Source organism: Mesoplodon bidens (genome assembly GCF_964165515.1).
Source record: "Mesoplodon bidens genome assembly, chromosome: 1".
Lineage (NCBI taxonomy): Eukaryota > Metazoa > Chordata > Mammalia > Artiodactyla > Ziphiidae > Mesoplodon > Mesoplodon bidens.
In genome coordinates, this window is record NC_138176.1 from 69,137,439 (window position 1) to 69,146,979 (window position 9,541).

Sequence of the window (9,541 nt, forward strand, 5' to 3'; positions counted from 1 at the left end):
AATGCTTTGCAAACACCTGGCACATAGCAGGTGATAAAAGAAATTTTTACATATTGAGATATAGGGAAATCATTCTGGCTTCTACATGAGTTAACTAGAATTTTATGCTAACTAAAATAGCCTGTTTGTGGCCTATCAAACCTACTTTGTACATGTTTTATTTTTTTAAATTAAATAATTCATTTATTTTTGGCTGCGTTGGGTCTTCGTTGCTGCGTGCGGGCATTCTTTAGTTGCGGCAAGCGGGGGCTACTCTTCGTTGTGGTGTGTGGGCTTCTCATTACGGTGGCTTCTCTTGTTGCGGAGCACAGGCTCTAGGTGCAAGGGCTTCAGTAGTTGTGGCACGTGTGCTCAGTAGTTGTGGCTCGTGGGCCCTAGAGCACAGGCTCAGTAGCTGTGGCGCACAGGCTTAGTTGCTCCACGGCATGTGGAATCTTCCTGGACCAGGGCTTGAACCCGTGTCCCCTGCATTGGCAGGCGGATTCTTAACCACTGCACCGCCAGGGAAGCCCTGTACATCTGCTTTAATTATTAAAGAAAAGGGCACACTGACCAGATGTAAAGAATGTCTGTTTTAAAAATAAAGATTAAATGCCCCTCTTCCTGGGATGCCAATGCTGGTCCTCCTTTGATGATAAGACTCCCTTCCCAGGTGCCAAGGCCATCACTGTATGTGTTGTTGTCTACAAGAAACCCACTGGTAGGGGTTTCAGGATCTACAAAACAGCTCGCAGGATATGGCTGAGAATATTATCTATAGCCCTTGAGGAGGAACTAAATGTCCTCAATAAAGCATGTCTTCCGGGGAGCAGTTCAGTGTTCAGCCTCTCAGTACCGGCCACGATGCACAAGATAGGTCATCAACAACTTCAAGAAGCGTTTATTCAGCATGTATTGGTATGTGGTGCTAGGTTCCGTTCAGATCAAAGAGAACAATCTAGACATGGCCCTTTCCTAGCCGTACCTTTCAACACACACAGAGTGATGATGATCCCCGTCAGTGCTATGGGCCTCTTTGGTTTACAAAGACCTTTCAGCAACTCAGTGAATTAGGTAGGGAAGGTACGAAAATTATTTTCATTTTAGAGGTGAAGGAACCTCAGAGAGGTTAAGTGTCTTGCCCAAGGTCACACAACTCGTAAGGGTCAAAGATCCATTTCAGAGCAGGAATCAATCGCACACTCAAAGGGGTAAATGAAGAAAGTTCAATGAAAGGATTCTTTAACAAGCTAGGGGCAGGGCTAAGGGAACTCACAGTGGACTGGGAAGCAACCCTGAGTGTTATGGGTTGAACTGTGTCCCTCAAAGATGCTTTGTTGAAGCCCTAGCCGCCAGTACCTCAGAATGTGACTTTATTTGGAAATAGGGTCATTGCAGATGTAATTAGCAAAGATGAGATTATCCTGGAGAAGGGTGGGCTTAATCCAAAGTGACTGTTGTCCTTATATGAAGAAGAGAGACACAGAGAGGCAAGGGGACAATGCCCTGTGACCAGGAAGGCAGAGACTGAAGTGCTGCATACACTGTGAGCCGAGGAGGCCAGAGGAGCTCGGAGGAGCGCCAGGATCGACAACCAGCCACCAGAAGCCAGGAGGAGGGAAGAATGGATTCTCCTCCACAGGCTTCAGAGGGAGCTCCGCCCTGCCATCACTTTAATTTTGAACTTCTAGCCTCCAGAACTGTGGGAGAATGCATTTCTATTGTTTAAAAAAATAAATTAATAAAGTGAGTCACATGAATTCTGTGGTTTCCTGGTGCATCTAAAAGTTATGTTTACACTATGCTGTAGTCTATTAAGTGTGCAATAGCATTATTTCTAAAAAAAGCAATGCACATACCTGAACTTTAAAATGCAAGACAAAAAATTACAATAGTAACATGAAAGATCACAATAACAAATACAATAGTAACGAAAAAGTTTGAACTATGGCGAGAATTACCAAAATGTGACACAGAGACACAAGGTGAGCAAATGCTCTTGGGAGAATGGCACCCATAGCCTTGCCTGATGCAGGGTTGCCACAAACCTTCAATTTGTAAAAAATGCAAGTGTTTGCAAATTACAATAAAACAAGGTTTGAGTGTGATTGAACTACCTGTTTGGCAGTTTAATTGTAATTGCTGAGTGAATACCTAGTTTCCCAGAGTGTAAAGGTCTCTGCCAAGACTCACAGCTAGTGAAGTGGAGCTGGGATTTGAACCCACAGCGGTTTAGGCTCCCAGCCTAAGCACTGAGCTGCCGTGCTAATGACTCAGAGCTTCTCAGAACAGAAACTGTGGAAAAGTCAGAGTGCCCGGAGGGCTCATTCTTGCCGAATGCTGGCTCCCTGGTGCCAGACTCCCTTATCCTGTTAGAAACCCAGAAGGGAACATGTGGTGACCTGGTTGCCCCTTTCCTACCCAACCCATGGCAGGCATTGCTAACAGAAAACAGCATTTCTTCCCCTTCCTAAGAGAGGGATAAGGGCTCAAAATCCTCAAGAACACCAGAAAACCAAGAAATCCTCAAGAACACCAGAAAACCCCCAATTAACTGGAGTTGATAGGTCAGATACAGTCTATTAGCTGTATTAGCTTGAGGGCTTGGGACATGCCAGACAACAGTACAGAATGCTAGCTGGGGACTGCTTTTATATCAGTTAAGAATCTTCCCTAAAAGACTCACTTCACTCATCTAGATGAACTGAAAATCACTAAAGTAAATATGCAAACATACATATATTAAACAGAATCCATAAGGAGACCCCCCCTGCCAACCTTAGGAAAATCAAGGTGCTTCAGTTTTGTATTGGTGGGCAAATCCTGATCACAGAGGGTCAGCTGGGCTCTGTGACCTCCCCTTGGGCATCACCTCCACCAGCACGGCCACAACTCCTGAGGAACCTGCAGGCCCTCAGGTTAAGAAAACTGAACAAGGAGGGGAAAACACCAGCCTGGCATTGGAGAGGGGGGTGGGGGAGGGATAAATTAGGAGATTGGGATTAACATATACACACTACTAGATATAAAATAGATAACCAACAAGGACCTACTGTATAGCACAGGGAACTATACTCAATATTTTCTAATAACCTGTATATAACCTATATATACAGGTTATTAACATATATATACATATAAAACTGAATCACTGTGCTGTAACCTGAAACTAACACGATATTGTAAATCAACTTAAAAAAAAAAAAAAAAGACTGGCAACGGAGAGCAGAACTGGCTGCAAGGGAAGGGTGGCCACACCATGAACCCCAGCATCAGGCTGGATGAAACTGGAAGATGGATATTAGGGACCTACATGCAGTACCTGCCACCACGACAATGCTTTGGAACCACCGTCTCTCCTTCTAGACCCACTATTCTCAAACATCCTCATACAGTAGAGTACCACTTTTGGGGGATATCATGAAATATGGATAAATTAAGCAAAAAATAACCAAGTGCTATAAAAGTTTATGCCAGGTTTCACGGAATCTAAACTAGAATCAAGTGGTGACAAGGGCCAAGAAGCTTAAGAAATTTTATGCAGGGACACCTTAAAATTGAGAAAATTCTATTACCTTAAACTTTTTCTAAAACTGAGAGATTGCCGTTTCAATTTTAGCTGTAAAATACCTCTCTGTTCAGGATAAAATTGGTTGGAGCAGGGCTATCCTATTACATTACTATTAGTATCCCGATGTAAACTTGATGCCAGATCCCAAGAGCAACGCTGTTCAAACTACCCAGTAGGACTGAGTCTTTACCTACCTTTGATCTACAATGGAGAAATCTAATATATGGACCACCACAGGCCGCCAACAGAAGTTGGCCTGAGGTCACCAGGAAGGCACAGCAGCAAAGGTCGTATTTCAGCAGCTCACAATACTGGCTCTGTGGCCAAACAATGGCCTGACCTTCCCAGCGATGTCTGACCTTTCAACTCTGACAAACACATGTATTTACTCAGCAACTACAATTTAAGCTACTAAAAGGGCAGTTTAATCACTTATATCAAAGGGAATAAATTAAAGCTTCTCTGGATCCCAGAAGAAAAAAAGCTACATTAGCCTTTCACCTCTAAAACAAAGAAACTTCTCTTTCACCAGGGCATACAGTGGTTTCTCTGAAATCCTCATTGTCTGTAACCAAGACAGACAGAAGGAAGGTTCAGCCCCAAATTGCAAGTTAAAAAATCTAAAATCTAAAAGGACAGTCGTAGAGTATCTAAGTAGTTGTCATTTTTTTAAGCTGAGGGAAATTGCTATTCTGATTTATTTTTAACATCATTCGAGACTGAAATCTGAAAACTTGGAGATGACATTTTCCAGTTTTATAATCTAGTGGTAACCCCCAGGGATCATACTTGACAGCACTGAATTTAACAGCTATTTAGAGGAGCTACAGAGAGAGAAATTTGAGAAATATTCAATTTCAGCGCATTTTGGGGCAAAATAAACACATATCCCCTCACACACGGAGGGTGGCAATGTAAACTGGGAAAAGCACCCTGGAAAACAGTTTGGCTGTATCTATTACAGCTGAAATCCACCTGATGATTCAGCAATTCCACTCCAAGGCGGGCACGCAGCAGAAATGAGAAAGTGTATGCACCAGTATACGTGTAGATGTTGATTTCATTAGACATTCAGCTGCCCTCCCCCGCCCCCGCCCCACAGGAAAAGCTGAACATCTCATTGACAGTAGAATGGAGAAATACTGGACAGCAATAAAGACAGCATAAGCTCCTGTTACAAAGCAACATGGATGAATCTCATGGAATCTTTTTTTTTAAAAAATAAATTTATTTATTTATTGGCCGTGTAGGGTCTTCCTTGCTGTGCGCGGGCTTTCTCTAGATGCGGTGAGCGGGGGCCACTCTTCGTTGTGGTGCACGGGCTTCTCATTGTGGTGGCTTGCCTTGTGCACGGCACGGGCTCTAGGTGCGCGGGCGTCAGCAGTTGTGGCGCGCGGGTTCAGTAGCTGTGGCTCGCAGGCTCTTGAGCACAGGCTCAGTAGTTGTGGCGCATGGCCTTAGTTGCTCTGCGGCAGGTGGGGTCTTCCCGGGCCAGGGCTCGAACCCGTGTCCCCTGCATTGGCAGGCGGATTCTTAACCACTGTGCCACCAGGGAAGTCCTCCCATGGAATCTTAAGTGAAAGAAGCCGGACACCAAAGGGTACATGCCCTATGATTCCATTTACATAAAATTCAAAACCAGGCTAAATCAATCCATGCTGACAGAAGTAAGGATATGCTTACCCTTCGGCTAAAGAGTCTATTTCTTTGATTTGGGTAGTAACGGCATTTAAGTGTGTGCACTCTGTGAAATGCTTTGAGCTGTCCATGCAAGTTTTTATGTTTCTGTATGTATAGACTTCAGTAGAAAGCTTTTATCAAAAATATAAGTTTGTGTGACAGTCTTATGGCTGTATCTGTATCTTGAAAAATGATGATATATAACTGAAAACTAGAGTATTACTTCAGAATTAGAGTGGATTTCTACATTAAAACATGCTGCCTTACTGCTCGGTTTGGCCACTGTGGTTCTTTTTTGCTTTAACAGCTCAGCCACTTGGAAAGCCACGTGCTGGAAAAAAGCAAGGTATCTAGAGGATGTGGCCTCTCCCTGGGGCCAGTGCCTCAGACAATCCATGGTAGACAGTGCAGTCTGGGCAGACTTCACACACTGGAAGACGAAATATTATCAGATACTTACTATGTGCCGGACACCTCATGTACAATATTTTAATTTCACTCTGTCTACCCTAGGAAGGCAGTATAATAGACAAAACCCCTGAGGTTCAGGGAGGCTACATAACCTGCCCTTGGCTAACAAGATGAAGTCAGATTCAATGTCAAGTCTCATTCTGGCACATGGAGCCCTGTTTAGCGTTTACCGCCTCCCACTGCCTCCCTTGTGGGTGGGAACGAGAGTCAGGGTGAAAGTAGGTGATGTTGCCGAAATCCGGCCTCTGTTCACCAGTGACAAATAGAAACGCAGCCACAGTTTTGGGTGAAGTAGAAAAGAATAGCTTTATTGCTTTGCCAGGCAAAGGGGGCCACGGCAGGCTAACACCCTCAAAACTGTGTGTTCCCCACTGGAGGGTGTAGTGAGGGGTCTAACAGTGTTCAAGGAGCAGGACGTGATCAGCTCATGACGTTCTTCTGATCGGTTGGTGGTGAAGTAATCAGGAATCAGCATCATCAACCTTCAGGTTCCAATGGGTTTGGGGTCTACGTGGCTTGTGGGCAGCATACAGTTCATTTCTTCTACCTGGTGAGGGGTTTAGTCTACAAAACAGCTCAAAGGACATGACTCAGAATATTATCTACAGTCCTTGAGGAAGAACTTGACTTTGTTTAAAGGTCCTTGACTTTGTTTAATGGCTAAAGTATGATTATTTTGTCCTGCCTGTGTTCCTTTCTTTCTGCATTTTCTCACTTCTCTGATTAAATTTATTCTTTGACTAAAGTTTTTCTAAGACAAAAGGCAGGCGGAGGACGTGGGTGGGGACCTCTTCCGGGAAGGCCTCACAGGGTCCTCCTTACAGTGAGGTGGCAGGAGTAAGAGAAAGATGACCCGAGCCCGCAAGGAGTTAGTAAATACCTGTCACTCAATCCAGAGGGCCAGTAATAACCTAACGGCCTCCACCCCCACCCTAGGCGGAATGACTCCCTCTCCCACTGGGTGTACCTTACAGCTGGTTCATCCGCAGGACTTCTTACTGTGCTTGCCTTGAGGTTGTCTGTTTCCCTCTCCCTGAAGACAGGACAGAGCCTGGCCCAGGGTGGGCACTCTGGAATTACCTCATTAGTCCCTGTGACTTAGAATAATTTTAACAACAAGAGGGCTTAGAGCAGAACTGCAGGCCCTTAGGGTACTGGAGGATTCAGGTCCAAACATATGTTTTTGAGGAAAGGCAAAAATCAGTGCACACGACTTCCCAACAGAATCTCCTTAATTGTGAAATCCCACTGCATGCTTATGATCAGTGATTCCTCTTCCAAACCTGAGAGGGGCGAGGTTCTCACGTGTACCAACTCTTCTGCCAAAATCCAGCTTACTTGAGAGAGAGTGAGGATTAACTACACAACCCACCTCCTGCCCATGTGTCATTTAGGAATCAACATAAAGTTAACACTGCTGTACCTAGGAAATGAGAAATACAATACACTCTCCTTGGCTAAGGAGAAAAGAAACTTAGAAGGCCTATTCTAGCCATCTTGAAAGCTTAATTAGAAGAAGGGATAAAGGCTGAATGTACGCTGAGTTCCAGTAACCACAAAGAACTGGTAAGTACGTATAAAATGCCTTTTCTCCTATCTGAGCATAATTGATCTCTAATTTCCTTCCACAAGGAAGGAGTTATAATCTTAAGAGTGCTATGGTGTCATGGTTCTATATCCAGGTAAAAGTCAACAATATACGATTATCTACTTTATGCTGGAGTCCAGTTTCATCACCGAGACAGGGCAGGGGGCACCACACACACACACACACACACACAGACGCAAAACAAAAAAACACCTAGGAGGATCAGTTTTCAGTGGTGGAATAAAGAACTATACATGTTTTCACCAATGGAGGTGAAATGAATAAAACTACTGATTTCTTAAAACTTTCCTTATTCAACTGCAAAAGTGCTATCTAAACGAAAACAATCTATACCAAAGATTGCTTCTTTTTCTTTTTCTCCCCAAGTCCTAGAAATCTATTTCGGAAAAGAGAGGAAATTCAGGCTGCTTTGATACTGGGTTGGCCAACAAGTCTGTTCAGGTTTTTTTGGTAAGATGTTATGGCTAGACCCGAACGAACTTTTTGGGCAATCCAATACCTTCAAAGTAAATTGTTTTAATAGGACCTGGTCAGCTCAAGGTTTAAACTCTGAAGGAAAAATGACATGTTTAGAAGGATAATACAATAACTTTTTAAGGATATTCATAAAAATTTGCAGACCTGTTACAATGTGATTAACCTTGACTTCTATTAGTTTATTCTTATAACCACCCTGTGAGGTGGGTTTAAACAGAGAACTAGGAACACGGTCTTTGAAAGCCTCTTTTTTCTTACTTCACACCGAGGTAACAAACCACTCGTACCTGCCTGGAGCAAGATTAACCTGGGGAAACTTGAGTGGTTTTGCAATTTTTAAACTCTCTCCACCTAAATGCCCCCTGCCTTCAGCAGCTTGAATATTTAGACTTCTGCATCAGCCCAAGTCTGGCTGTCACAGCCAATCAGAAGAAAGGGCAGCCCTGGGTTCACTCCTGCTTGGCCTCCCTTTCACTGTTCTGAGCCTCAGTTTCCTCACCAAACTGCAAAATGCCTTGTGTGTCTGACATAAAGGAGGACCCCAGCTGGCAACACATCTTAATCTTTTGGCAGGCAGAATACAGCCCATCTTCTCCCAAATCCTATTTGTAAACAGCATCACAGAAAATGGCCAGTGCATACAGTTGACAAATACCAGGAACGCCAGAAAGGATGGTATCAAAAAAAAATTTTTTTTTAAGTGTGTCAAAATGCATGCCTGGCAGGTTTGGGGAAACCCAAGTGCCAGACCCATCAGACCAGCATAGGGACAGGCGGAACATGGTAGAATTCAATCTTATACTCAACTTAGACAAAATGAAGCTGTAAAGCCCCAAACAAATGTCATTAGATTGGTTCCAAAGTCCCCAGAGTTCCAATATCATCTGTGTTTGAGCTCAAGTCAGGCAGGCAATTGCCAAAACCAAAGGGTGGTCTCTGTGCTAAGACCTTGGGAAGGATCTGTAGATTGTGCTTTGCAGCCAGAGCCATGGGACAACTACAGGCATGGAGGGACGTTCCTGCCACCAACTGCAGTTTCCAACGAAGAGACCTGCCCATGACACTGACCATCAGAATCGCCATTTGCTGGCCTTGCTTCATCCTCGTAGAGCTCAAGGGAGCTGAGGGGCTACGTCCTCCGGCCCAACGTTCTGCTAGCATTCTGGAACAGCCTTAAACGCAGTTTTACTTAAACGCAGTAAAACTGACAGAAAAATAGAAATCAACACAAATCCTGAAATACTGTGGTGCTTGTAGTACCCACAGGGAGTAGTGCTGTAGTTCCACACCCATCCCCGGAGGACGACGGTGCTTCTTCTGCTCCCTGGAGTGCTGGGACAGGGACGTCCTGGACTGGACTCAGGGCTCTGCATTGTCCCTCTATGTGTTCTGGGTCAAGCTTCACTTTCCCACTTTTCTCCCCCCTTTGCTTCCAAAACGTCTAAAGCCTCTCGTCGCTCAGAAACTGTTCCTGCTGACAGTAGTGATGGCAACCACCGAATGGGTGTCTCTGGGCTTAGGTATGGTGTTGTGAGCTTTACACAAATTAGTCCCTTCACTCACAACCCAAGAGGGACCTTTACTGTTCCACTGTCCAGATGAAAAGAGTGAGGTTCAGAGCAGTTAACTATGAAGGGACCAAGCCAGGGCCTGACTCCAGGCCTGATTCTAAAGCCCGGGTCCTCACTGCTCCTGACACAGTGCCACTGAATCCCGCCATGAATCCCAGCAGCACATCCCCAAATCAGAACAGA